Source organism: Sinocyclocheilus rhinocerous, unplaced genomic scaffold, assembly GCF_001515625.1.
Source record: "Sinocyclocheilus rhinocerous isolate Xijiao unplaced genomic scaffold, SAMN03320098_v1.1 scaffold5861, whole genome shotgun sequence".
NCBI classification, from domain to species: Eukaryota; Metazoa; Chordata; class Actinopteri; order Cypriniformes; family Cyprinidae; genus Sinocyclocheilus; species Sinocyclocheilus rhinocerous.
The window spans coordinates 48,987-62,970 of record NW_015646409.1 but is presented as its reverse complement, the minus strand read 5'-3'; the positions used below and the strand labels follow the sequence as shown (position 1 = coordinate 62,970).

Sequence of the window (13,984 nt, the reverse complement as noted above, 5' to 3'; positions counted from 1 at the left end):
ACCCATGGTTGCTTGTTTGATTATTATGTATAGATAAATTGTGTAAATTATATATATGTTTGTTAATTGACTATTGCCTGTAGCACACTTTTTTTTTAATTACATGGTGAATATAATGACGAGTGCAACGTAAGCGGTTGAGATTGAACCATAGTGTCAAACGACGCTACGTCGCGTACCGCTTCATTATCACATTATACTGTACTCACCTGCATGCAATCCGAAGACGTACAATTGATTAAAATATTGAAAAATATTAAAACTATCTCGCGTCACAACGTGATGGAGGTCAGTGTAAAACGACAAACCCGCGCTTTGGTACTCGCATTTTTTATAGATGTAGTCACATGACAATGTTTCGACCAATGGCTGCTTTGCTCCATTCGACCAATGGCTGCTTTGCCCCTTTCGACCAATGGCTGCTTTGCCCCGTTCGACCAATGGCTGCTTTGCCCCGTTGATTGACTGTTAGGATTGTTAGGACCTGAGTTAGGAATTGTTCCGAATGTGTTAGGACTTGTTCCGAATGTGTTAGGACTTGTTCCGAATGTGTTAGGACTTGTAACAAATGGTTAGGAATGGTTAGGCTGTCCGATCGCTGGCAGGTACGGCCACGACTACAGACACAGGCCACTCTCTGCCCTCTTTGTGTGCAACACTGCTGCCTGACCCACTTGAAATCCATAGCCCTAGCCAGCTCAGTCACCCAGCGGAGATTGCAAGCTAGCCCTGCAAGCAGATAAAACAGCGGTCCCACTGAGGAGAAATCAGGCTGCCATGTCTCATCCTCTGGAATGGGGTTTTTCAGTGCTGGCCCTGGGGACCCACGGCACTGCACATTTCGTAGGTCTGTCTTATTCTACTCACTCACTTCACTTCATGAGCGCTCTTTCCTAACGAGCTGACCATCAGAATCGGGTGTGACAAACAAGGGAGATGCACAAGGTCCCCAGGAGCAGGTCGCCCAGAAGAAACTCATTTGCCACACGCGCTATGGGATGAAAACCACAAGCAATTTTGGCAGAGAGAAAAATGCACAATTATCTTCACAGAGAGCAGTACAGCAAACTCCAACCACAGTCGGCAGGGTTCGAACCTGCGCGGGTAGACCCCAATGGATTTCAAGTCCATCGCCTTAACCTCTCGGCCACGACTACGCCTGGCTGCAGCCTGCCTGCTCTCTTGTCTGGTGGTGATCAGCACAGGCCACGCTTCAAACACAAAATCCAGCTGAAGGATGAGGTGGAAAAAAGGGTTCAGCCGTCCGCATTGCTCAACTGCTGCGGCCACAATGCAGAGTACTAACCACTATACGATCACGGCGTGCTACTGGCTCATCCGTGGCGACTACTGCAGCCCGAATACAAAAAGCGCCTGCGGTGTGTTTCTCCATTTCAGAGGGACTGGACATTTCGCATATCTGTGCGAGGGATATGAAAGAAAAATGCACGGCCACTTATCCTCATTTTCTCTCTGCCAAAATTGCTTGTGGTTTTCATCCCATAGCGCATGTGGCAAATGAGTTTCTTCTGGGTGGCTTGTGGGAAAACTGCTGTTATATAAAACGTAAGAGGCATGCACTATAAAAAAAAACAGCCCGAATAGCTCAGTCAGTAGAGCGTCAGACTTTTAATCTGAGGGTCCATGGTTCAAGTCCCTGTTCGGGTGAAGTGCCATCTTCTTGTTGGCGGCCTCAGCTTGCTGTCATGTCGGTCCATCTATGCTGCTGTCTCTCTAATAGAGTGGTGTTCCGGCCTGCTCCTGGGGACCTTGTGCATTTCCGTTGTTTGGCACACCTGATTCTGATGGTCAGCTCGTTAGGAAAGAGTATTCATGAAGTGAAGTGAGTGAGTAGAATAAGACAGACCTACGAAATGTGCAGTGCCGTGGGTCCCTAGAGCCAGCACTGAAAAACCCCATTCCAGAGGATGAGACATGGCAGCCTGATTTCTCCTCAGTGGGACCGCTGTTTTATCTGCTTGCAGGGCTAGCTTGCAATCTCCGCTGGGTGACTGAGCTGGCTAGGGCTATGGATTTCAATTGGGTCAGACAGCAGTGTTGCACACAAACAGCGCAGAGAGTGGCCTATATCTGCAGTCGTGGCCGAGTGGTTAAGGCGATGGACTAGAAATCCATTGGGGTCTCCCCACGCAGGTTGGAATCCTGCCGACTACGCACTTCGCTGACAGCCATGAGGATAAGTGGCTGTGCATGTTTCTTTCCTATCCCTCGCACAGATATGCAAAATGTCCAGTCCAGGGTTCAAGTCCCTGTTGGAGTGAAGGGCCATCTTCTTGTTGGCGGCCTCAGCTTGCTGTCATGTCGGTCCATCTCTGCTGCTGACTCTCTTCTAGAGCGGTGTTCCGTCCTGCTCCTGGGGTCCTGTGCATCTCCCTTGTTTTGCACACCTGATTCTGATGGGTGTGGTTAAGTCTTTGGACTAGAAATCCATTGGGGTCTTCCCGCGCAGGTTCAAATCCTGCTGACTATGTTGTTCGCTGACACCCATGAACAGAAACGGCTGTACCCTTTTCTTTCACATCCCTCGCACAGATTTGCGAAATGTGCGGTCCCTCTGGCCCTACTTGTATTCGGGCTGCTGGCGCCTCCAAGGGTGAGCCATTGGCACGTCGTGATTGTATAGTGGTTAGTGGTTCTGTCTGCTGTCCTACTGAGTGGTTTGTGATTGTAGCTCCGTGTAGCTTTTGTTTTTTCTTTTGGAATCTCTACCTTACTCACTCTTACTTATCTCACTTTCTGTTGTGTAAACTGCTAAAATATAACTTAATTATCACCATACTTTTGATATTATCTAACAGTTTTCAACTAATTTGACATAATTTGCTTTAATCTAAACCACGAGTGCCTTTGCCATTAGCCTGTTAGCTTTCTTTTCTCTCTCTCGCTCCATTTTTCACTGGTTCATCAAACAACTGTGGTAAGTCGGAATCGTTCAACAATCACGGTGAATAATGGCCTCTTCTCCTGTTATTGTCACTTGCACTCCTTGCTAAATGTATAGTGTAGCTTTCTCTGTCAGTGGTGAGGGATTCACATGTGATAAATGGAGGGAAATAGTTAGGATGACAGAGAAGATTTCAGAACTAAAGACATGCATCCAAACTTTAATTGAGTATAGTAAGAATGGGAGGGCCTTAAATATGGCTTTGGATGTGACTAGCTTTGTGAGTCCTGTACATTGTTCAGTTCCAGTTGCAGAGCCCCCGCAGCAGGCCGACTGGGTGTCTGTGAGGCGGCATAGTCACGGGACAAAACACCGCACCTCCATTCCAATCAAAACATTAAACAGGTTTTCCCCACTCAGTGACGCACCCACAGAGAAACCTGATGAAATTGCCCTAGTTATTGGCTATTCTATTTTATGGATCATGAAAATAGAGACACCAGCCACCATAGTCCTATGTTTACCTGGAGCCAGAGAACCTGACATCTTAGCAGATTTAAAAGTGCTGGCTAATGCTAAACGTAAATTCAGTAAGATTGTTATTCACGTCAGCCCTAATGATGTTCGACTTCGCCAGTCAGACATCACTAAAAATAACATTAAAGAGGTGTGTTAACTTGCAAGTACGATGTCAGACACAATATGCTCGATGTTCAACAAATAAAAAACAGATGTCACTATACGGACCTTGTTTTTGTGTTTCCCTATTCTCCCGTTTAGTTCCCTGACCTAGTTTCCCATTTGTGTCTTTATTAGTTAATCATCCTCACCTATCTGTCCCTTGTTAATCACCCTACTTAAGTTCCCCACTCTGTTCATGCCATTGTCGGGTCTTGCTTGTGTTACATACTGTTTGGATGTTATATTCCTCTGCCTGTGGATTATCATTAAAAACATTTCAAGTTTATCTTCTTCTTCGTCATGAGCTCTTTATCTCCTGCATCGAGTAGTTTGTGTGACAAGATATAATACAGATAAACAAATGATAAAGCTTGGCTTAATGAATATTAGATCGAGCGTATGACATAGGCGTAGCAGAAGGCACAACGTAAACTCCGGGGAGAAGAGTGTAGTCTCGCAAGAGTAAACTCCGGGGAGAAGAGTGTAGTCTCGCGAGAACCAAGTTTTGTTTACAGCACAGGGAAACTACATCTCTAGTTTGTGCTGCCACTGCAGCCTCCTCCATCTCGCGGAGTTCCTGGTCGGTATACTCCGGTTCAAACAAATATGGCTGGTTTTGTAGTACTAGTTTGTGACAGGTGTTTTGTTTTGCTTTGCTTTCTCCTCTTTGCTTTCATGTTCTTCACTCTCTCCCCAGAGCTTACATTGCACCTTCTGCTACGTCTACATCATACGCTCGAACGCCTTGTGTTCGTCTGAAAGAGGAATGTCAGATATGCCTAGGGTGGTAAATCATGGGCTAATTTTCATTTTTGGGTGAACTATCCCTTTAAGACTCCTAAAAAACACCTTTGCTCATGTGCAAACCAGTTCTCGCACAACTGCGGTTGATTTCATTTTCCACTCATGTCAAGGCTGGGTGTGCGATATATATCGTCTAATATCGTAAGTGTTGTTTTAACAATGTGCGATCTGACATTATCGAGTATATCACAAAAACCAAACAAAAACACACGCAGAGAGTGCACGCATAGCATACACTGTGTGATTTTAGTCTATTAAAATGCATTTAGAATGCCCATAAGATTCAAGTTAAGATGCAAAATGCCTCGTGTCTTTTTATTTATATAATTTAATATAGTTAATCTATATCACACTGAGAGTGCTGTTTTTCTCCAGATATCAGCATGATAACAAATGTAATATTGATTTTATACAAGTTTAATAAAGTTAGTATTAAGTTACTTACATTTTGTATGCCTGTTTTTGCTGTATTTCACCAATGAAAATAGTTCCAACAGCACAAAATGAATCAGTTTTTTGAACGAATGATTTAGTGACTCCTGAATTAATCAACCTTTTGAATGAATTGATTTAATCTCATTAACAGTGATTTGCTGCCACCTACTGGCGACTTTTATTTCACATTTCAAGTATCTTTTCATGTTTTAAATTTTTTCAAATATCAAATATTCAATGTATAACAACCCCAACTCTTTACAAAAGAGTTGAATCATTATCACAAGGGAATTTGAATATTGTTTCCTTTTACTCATTTGTCAAAAATGTAAAACACAGAAACAGCATGACCGCAAACGCAAACATGAGGCAAATTAGACACTTGTTAGACAAATGCCCATTGTGTATGAAATGTGCTATACAAATAAACTTGCCTTGCCTTGCCTTGCCTTACTAGAAGATACACATTTCCCTTTTTACTTTTGGGAAGGGGCCCCATAGGTCCACCCCTAACATGTACCCCGGCTCCTCCACCTCTGTGGACTGGAGTAAACCAGAGGGTTTGATGTTGCTGGGCTTGTATTTCTGGCAGACTGTGCATTCTTTCACATACTTCCATACATCTTTGCGCACTTCCGGCCACCAGGCGACTTCTAGGATTTTCAGAAGTGCCTTCATTCCTAGATGTGCCCCTAGTGGATTGTTATGGAAGTAATTGATGAAGGTAGTGGTTAGAGTCTTGGGCACTACTAGCTGGTACTTTGTACCCGCAGCAATGGGCGACACTCTGTACAACACCCCTTGCTGGACTTTCCACCTAATGCGGTTGATGTCATCTGTGATTCCGAGCCCCCCCTTTAACTCATTCACCTCAACATCCTCACTCTGGGCTTTAAATATTTCTGCCATGGTTAATGGGATATCCAAATTTAATAGGAGGATTTCTCGTCAACATACACCGCTAAGGGAATGTTGCAATGCTGAGCTCTCGACAAGGCATCGGGCACTACATTCACCCGTCCCTTCCGGTATTGTACCTGGAAGTGAAACCGCTGGAGCATTAAGGTCCATCTCGTCAACCGAGAGGTAGTTTTGGGTGAGTTAAAGGCCCAGGTCAAGGCAGCATGGTCCGTATACACCACGAATGGTACTCCCTCCAGGTAGTGGTGCCACTATTCGACGGCCCACACCACGGCAAGGCACTCTTTTTCTGAGGTTAAATAATTCACCTCTGCTCCCCTCAAACCTCTCGAGGCATTTGCTATCACCTCTTCTTCTCCACTGATGTTCTGGGTTAGAACTGCTCCCAGGCCAACAGAGCTAGCATCCGTCTGGACCTGGAAGGATTGCGACAGATCAGGTTGAACTAGTACAGAGGCATGTTGCAGGGCATGTTAGAGACTCTCAAAGCTCAATTGGGTTTCTTTGGTCCATGTCCATTTCACCCCTTTCCTCTTAAGGTGGTTCAATGGGGCAGCCAGTTCAGCAAAGTGGGGAATAAACTTGTGGTACCACCCAACCAACCCCAAGAACCTCTGAAGTTCCAACAAGTTTTGTAGGGTTGGGTACTCACTGATGGCGGTGATCTTGTTCAAGTCTACCTTTACTCCCTCCTCAGACACAACATGTCCCAAAAATTTGAGCTCTGCTTTCATGAAGTGGCATTTCCTTAGGTTTAGGGTAAGATTAGCCTCTTTCAGCTTCTGAAAGACAGCTTCAAGATCTTTTAAGTGTTGTTGGCGGCTTGGGGAGTAGACAATAATGTCATCTATGTAGACGAAACACACACGTCCTCTTAGCTTACCCAACACTTTCTCCATCAACCTCTGGAACGTTGCCCCAGCATTTTTTAGCCCAAAGGGCATAGTCAAGAAATGAAATAATCCAAAAGGGGTTGTAAAGGCTGTCTTTTCCCTGCTACTTTCTTCCATTTCGACCTGCCAGTATCCAGATTTTAAGTCGAGGGTACTGAAATAATGGGCACCTTGCAACGACTCCAGTATATCGTGGATGAGAGGCATTGGGTAGGCATCTTGGGGAGTTTTGGAATTAAGTTGGCGATAATCCACGCAGAACCTTAGACTGCCATCTGTCTTTGGGACCAATACTACTGGAGATGCCCAAGGGGATTGAGACGGCTCGATGATGCCTTCTTGCATCATCACCTCTTTCTTTAAGGGAGAAACTCTATAGGCTTTCGACCGAACTGGTATGTCATCCGTTGTTACAATCTGATGGGTGGCTTGATTGGTTCTCCCTAGAGTTCCAGAACAGACAGTTGCCCATTTATTTAGGAAGGGTTGGACTTCCAGCGGATGACTTGCTATGAGGTCTTTTCTGCTAGTGGCTATCGCATTGGCTGTCTCCAGCTCTCCACCCTTCTCCATTGGCACAGCCATGAACAAAGAGGTAACCGTTTCCCTCTTCAGAATGTACTGCTGCTCCCACTGTGGTTGCTGGAGAAAAGGGTAGACTCGAACTTGCCCTTTGACCTTGAGCTCATAGCTCATTGCAGCGACATTCAGCTGTACCCCAGTTTGTCTCAGGAAGTCCAGTCCGAGGATCAGAGGAAATGCCAGGTGTTCATTTGACATTATATAGGTGTCAATGGTCCAAACCATTCCATGCCACTCATAAACCACAGCAGTTCTACCCTCTGATATATGAGCCTTTCCATCTGCCACCATAAACATCCTGTTCGAACTCTGCAGCAGTCTTTCTTCTGGTTTTTTTTACAGCCTCCCATAACTGTTTCTGCATTAAAGAGTAGGTTGAACCAGTGTCGACAATGGCTTTGACGTGGTAATTCCTCACATCTACAGCCACTTTCAGCAGAGGAGGTGTGGTTGTTTGAATCAATGAGACATGTTGAACTGATGTACTTGGTGATTTGGATTGTTGGTCACGTCGGAATGAGGCACTCTTTTTTCCTTCATTAGTTACCTTGAGTTGGTTGACTCGTGCCCAGTAGTCCTTCTTTGAATTCAAGTCCTTCTCTACCAAAGATCCCACTTTAATTAGCTGCTCTACGGTATGCACTGCACCTCTGAGACTTTTCGCCAGGGAAGGGTTACAACTATTTAGAATTCGTCTTACCACCTCCTCTTCTGGCAAGTCGTCCCTCCATCTCGGACACAGAGCTCTATAATCATAGGCAAAGTCTGGTTTGGGCCTTGAATCATAGCCTTTAGCTGGTCTTCTGACTCAGTCAGGTAATCGGTAGAAAGAAAGGCAGACATGAAGGAGTGTTTGAACTCATCCCAATTGCGTATCTTTAACTTTCCAGCTGCCCACCAACTCCTCGCAGGACCTGTTAGCACTGCATTGATTGTGGCAAGCAATTCCACATCTGTGAGAGGTCTGAGCGACAGGAAGTTTTCACACTTTTCAATGAACTCCAAAACATCACAGGTTTCACAGTTTTGTCCGAAGGTAGGAAACTCTAGGTTGATAGGAGGTTTGGGTGCCGAGAGGAATGAGAGGAAGTTTGGGAGAAGGAATCGCAGAGGGAAGATGTCCTAGATCCGAAAAGCTATGGCTAAAAGGACGGGGCGATAATGGGGTACTGGTTGTCTTTACTCGTGACATTTCCTTTTTCCAGTGCTCATCCCGCCGCTTAAGACAATTCACCATCTCTGTCTCTAAATGGGTCAAAGATCTATTCATTCCCTTTTCTAGTGCTTCGAAACGTTGATCAATGGCATCCCTGAGACTGGCCTCCCTGTTAACAATGCTGTCGTTGCTGGCCATGAAATCATTTTTGAACACTTGCAGAGCCTGGAGGGTTGAAGAGAGTTTAGTTACTTGAGTTTCAAGTTGTTCAAACATTTCTCCCCTCGGTTTTAGCATTGGGGGTTCATCCTCTTCACTTCCTCCAGCCTGGTTACCAATATACATATCACTCATCATGGAACTTAATTCAATTACCGGCAATGGTTCTCTATATGAAACTCCAGGGGGAGGTTGATAAGGATGGGCCCCTGGACACTCATCCCCCTCACTTGCCACCGCCTGCTCACAAACCTTATCTGATGGGTTATCCGTGATTTACAGACAGATACTTTTGCAAAAATATAAAAGGTACAATATCAATCTTTAAACAGTATCTCACAATAATTTGTTCCCCGTACGGGCCACCATCTATAACAACCCCAACTCTTTACAAAAGAGTTGAATCATTATCACAAGGGGATTTGATTATTGTTTCCTTTTACTCATTTGTCAAAAATGTAAAACACAGAAACAGCATGACTGCAAACGCAAACATGAGGCAAATTAAACACTTGTTAGACAAATGCGACAATATCACAATCTGTTAACTCTTTTATAACCCCAAATGAAAAAGTCATATAGCGAAAGTTCATGAGTAGGCTTCTTGCCCACAACTCAACAGTCCTTTCAAGCAAAAATAATAATAAAGATGATACTCAACAGTCCTTTTCTGCTTTGGGGTAGGGAGGAAATTTGAAGTCCTGATGAAAAAGCAATGTCCCCAAAAAGAGAAAAAATATAAATCCACTGGATCAAGTCCCCACCAAAAAACAGGTTATCCTCCAGCTGTAAAAAAAAAAAAGTGCCCAGAGTATAGTCCAAAAACGTATATCCCAGACCAGATTGTGCCCATATGAAATGGTTTCACAGTCTGATATACAATGTCTCTATTCCCAGAGATCACTTTGGACAACTACACAGAGCTAGGTTAGCCCCAAACAAGCCACCTCACCAAACACAAAAATACTTCCCTTTCAAAAACTGTTTTCTTATGTTGGAATGAAAGAGTCTTCGTACCAGATGAAGTGTCTCTTATGCAAACCCAAAGATACAAAATGGCAGAGGTGGGACTTTCATGCCACCATAATTGTGGTCAAGGTTTGCTTTAGGTAGTCTCTTGACCCTTTTACTAATTCAAAGTAATTTGCTTCTGAGCAATTACAATATTGTTACACAGCAAACATTGGTGCATTGCTGAATCAAACCTTGAAGTAGCAGATTAACTTACACTTTCTAATGAATCAGGATGAATAAACATCATGAAGTAGTTTCTCTTTTGTTTATTGGCTGCCATGCAGCAACTTTTGAACAGAAGAAAAAAAAATCTCTCTAAATAAAAAATGCCACTGTAATGGGCTGAAATTGCAAAAGAAAGACAACTGTGTCAACTCAGGCTTTTAGACATGAACACTTATCATATGATCCTTAACAGTGGTGACAATATTTTTTCATACTGCAGTGCATGATGGGAGTTTTTACTATGGTGTTACCCAAAGATAACTGCAGACATCGAGGAAATGGGTGAAAAGTCTATTAAGACTCGTTTTCTTTTCTTCTTCTTCTGTTGTTATGTTGCACATTAGCAAACTATTTAGTGCACTGCTGCCTCTCACTGCTTTATTAATGTCATTGGTTTCTTTGTGGCTACTTGAATAATTTGTGTGTCACTCAAAACAGTAAGTAAATTGTTTTATTTGCCTTGAAAGTAGCTGTAACTTAATAAAACCTAGTAAGTATAACAACTAAGTAAAGATTACTAATTAAATCTAAGTAAGGTAAACTATTGGATTTTACAGTGCAGTATGCGGTGCAGCATGAAACATTTTGTGGATTGTCACCATTGTTGAGATTCATATGCTGGTTCTTGATGTCTGTGTGTGTCTAAATAACACCTACTTCAAATTTGTATATGCATTTAATAGATTTAAAAAGCATCCACTGTAATTATTAGAGTAACACTTTGTTTGTATGCTGTAGTTTCATAGTGTTGATTGTGAAAAAAAACATAAACATGTAAGTGAAAAAAATAAACTTATTTTGATTGCAACAAGGTCAGCTCATGATGACTACCTCGCCACACAAAAACAGCTATACGCTGCGCATTGCATAGCACTGAGCTCACTACTGTACAACACCTCATGCACTATTACAGAGAAACATAGTGTTGATTGTGAAAAAAAACATAAACATGTAAGTGAAAAAAATAAACTTATTTTGATTGCAACAAGGTCAGCTCATGATGACTACCTCGCCACACAAAAACAGCTATACGCTGCGCATTGCATAGCACTGAGCTCACTACTGTACAACACCTCAGGCACTATTACAGAGAAAGATCTAACACAGGAGTCAAGGGTCAAGAGCCCAACTAAAGCAAACACTGATCTCTATGATGGTGACATAATTTTAACCAGTAAAACATCAACATCTGATCCTCTGTAATTCTCAATAACAGCAGGTGTTCATCACTAATGCACAATCATCATTTAATTAGTCACTTAATTATCTCATTAACTTTAACTCTTTGAGGACTTGGGATATGACTTGAAGACTTGCTTGTGACTTGAAAGTCCCACCTCTGCAAAATGGAAGAAAGAGTTAAAACTGAACTAAATCTTGCTGCTCAAACGCAACTGTGTATAAACATTTTTTAATATTTATTTGCTCCTTTTTCATTTTGCATTTACTTGTACTTTTACTTTCAATAGTTAAGTAAGTTTAATATTTTTAAAAATACTTTTCATACTTAAGTACAATAAATATCACATACCTTAAAACTTTTACTCAAGTAATATTCTAAACCAGTGTTTCTCAACCCTGGTCCTGGGCGCCCCCCAGCACTGCACATTTTGTGTGTCTCCCTAATCAAACACACCTGATTCAACTCATTAGCTCATTAAAAGAAACTCCAGGACCTGAAATGGGTGTCAGATAAGGGAGACATACAAAATGTGCAGTGTTGGGGGGCGCTCAGGACCAGGGTTGAGAAACACTGTTCTAAACAGTGATTTTAACTTCTACCAAAGTCATTTTCTGGTAAGATATCTGTACTTTTACTTAAATGTGGCTTTCAAGGACTTTATCCACCACTGGATTTTACATACTTCCCGATAAAAATTAAGAATTACCATCAAAGATTTTTATCATAACAGTATCATATGATGTACAGTTACAGGCTGCCTCTATGTTAACTAGTAACCCTGCAGTTTTTTGTTAAACAGTTTTCTGTAAAATAAAATTAGTATTGTTATAATCTTAAATTTTTTTCTAATTATCATATTGTTTTTTTTTGTGTTAATTTGTTTTAAAAATAGCGTTTTAAATCACCAGAAAAATCGCAATTAAATTATTTTGTTCAATATAATTTCTTTTCATAATGCAGCCATCTGTCACACAGTATTTTTGAGAAAATGCTTCTGTGAGCTTAATTTAAGTTACTTAAAAATAACATTTTGTTATTGCAATGCGAAATTTGTTGCAATTTTGCACTTTGACTTTTGACAGTCTGAGATATTTGAATATTGTGAGTAATAGAACAATCTTTGACATTATAATTGTATAGTGTTGTTTTAAATACCAAATATTTTTCTTAAAACATTCCTCATGAATGCTTATTCAGTTATTTGTAATATGTCATTGTGAAAAAAAAGTAGTTTCAATGTAGCTAGTTATTTTTGGTAGTAACTTTTAGTGTAGCTAGCTACTTTTTCAGAAGAGTAGCGTGACTGTAGCTTAACTTCTTTAATTTATGAGTAGCTTGTTGCGTATCAAACTACAGTTTCAGAGTAGCTTCCCCAACACTGCTTGTTGCCTAATTGCTTGTGGCCTTTATCCTGTAGCATATGCGGCAAATTAGCTTCCTCTCGGCGGCTTGTGGGAAAACTGCTGTTATATAAAACGTAAGAGGCTTTCTTTGAAGAACAGTTTGGATAGCTCAGTCGGTAGAGCATAAGACTTTTTATCTGAGTGTCCAGGGTTCAAGTCCCTGTTCGGGTGAAGGGCTGTCTTCTTGTTGGTGGCCTCAGCTTGCTGTCATGTCGGTCCATCTCTGCTGCTGACTCTCTGCTAGAGCGGTATATGAGATTATATCATATATTAATATAATTTATAGTATTATATATACAAATAATCATTATTATTATTTTATGAGTTTGTGGCTCAGGCAGGATGGCTTTTATCCAAAGCGACTTACAAATGAGAATAATAGAAGCAATCAAAACTAACAAAAGAGCAACAATATGTAAGTGCAAATGACAAGTCTCAGTTAGCCTAATACAGTACACGTAAAAAGGTTTATATGTATATATATATATATATACAGTGGCGTAGAAAGTCCGCCCTGGGCCCATATGCAAAAAAAAAAAATTGTTTTTATTTTATTAGCTCCAACTCGATTAACTTATTGTTGATTTTTCTGAAGTGATTAACATTACGTGTATTCACAAGCTGTTTTATTTTACGGTATAAATGCTTGGAAATAATATTTAACGTTTTCAAGTCCATTCATCATTTGTAGCATGCAAGCCACCCAATAATCGCAATAAGCTTTGTGCTTTGTTACTTATATTAAAACACAAAGTGTCAGCCTTCTGTCAACTTTATAATAAACTACTACAAACAATAAATGTGTTTTTACGCTCTTAAATTTGTAGTGAGATAACTATATTAGTCTCAGTTCAAGCAGCATGTGAATCAATTATATTTTCCTCTTTAATATTTGCAGCACGAAATAAACAAATAAATATTTGAATGTCTAATGGGTATAGAAAGTATTATGTTCATGTAGAATAAAGAAGATCTGTAAAGTTACAAAGACTAAAGTCTCAAATCCAAAGAGATATTCTTTATAAAAGTTAAGAGTCAACCACGCCTACCTAAAACGCCTCGTTCTAACACGCCCCCACATGTGGTGGGTTTCTAATGAGCTCTGATTAATCCAATTACATCTTTTTCTTTTAAATTACTTTTGTACTTAAATCTGTCATTTAAATCATATATGAGACATTATTTTTCATGTATATTTGATTATTTTTGTATTTTCATCAAGTTTGGTCACTTTTCTGTCCGATGTGAATACATTGCACTTTACATTCGTCTTACAGAAACGAAAAAGGACGAATTCACAACGTATATACGTACTCTTATGTCTTATCGGGTATGCTGCTTTGTTACTAATGTTGTTAAATTAATTTAATTGCTGAAATGTTCCCCTTTTCTGCACTGTCTCTGCATGGGAGAGAAACGAAAAAGGGCGAATTCACACCGTAGATACATACTCTTATGTCTTATCAGATTAAAGAAGAGTCGAACCGTCATCTGATGTCCGTCTGATTATTGCATAAAAAAACACAACGCAGACTACACCGGTTGCACTGGCTACTGCTGATT

General features: G+C 41.1%; 3 non-coding genes across 3 annotated transcripts; 2 read left to right on the top strand and 1 right to left on the bottom strand.

Annotated features, from left to right (window-relative positions):
• Positions 1-1,075: 1,075 nt before the first annotated feature.
• trnas-uga (transfer RNA serine (anticodon UGA)) lies at positions 1,076-1,157 on the bottom strand. The gene has a single exon. It is a non-coding gene; the product is annotated as a tRNA-Ser (tRNA).
• A 438-nt stretch (positions 1,158-1,595) lies between these two features.
• trnak-uuu (transfer RNA lysine (anticodon UUU)) lies at positions 1,596-1,668 on the top strand. Its single transcript has one exon. It is a non-coding gene; the product is annotated as a tRNA-Lys (tRNA).
• Positions 1,669-2,093: 425 nt separating this feature from the next.
• trnas-aga (transfer RNA serine (anticodon AGA)) lies at positions 2,094-2,175 on the top strand. The gene has a single exon. It is a non-coding gene; the product is annotated as a tRNA-Ser (tRNA).
• The last annotated feature ends 11,809 nt before the right edge of the window (positions 2,176-13,984 follow it).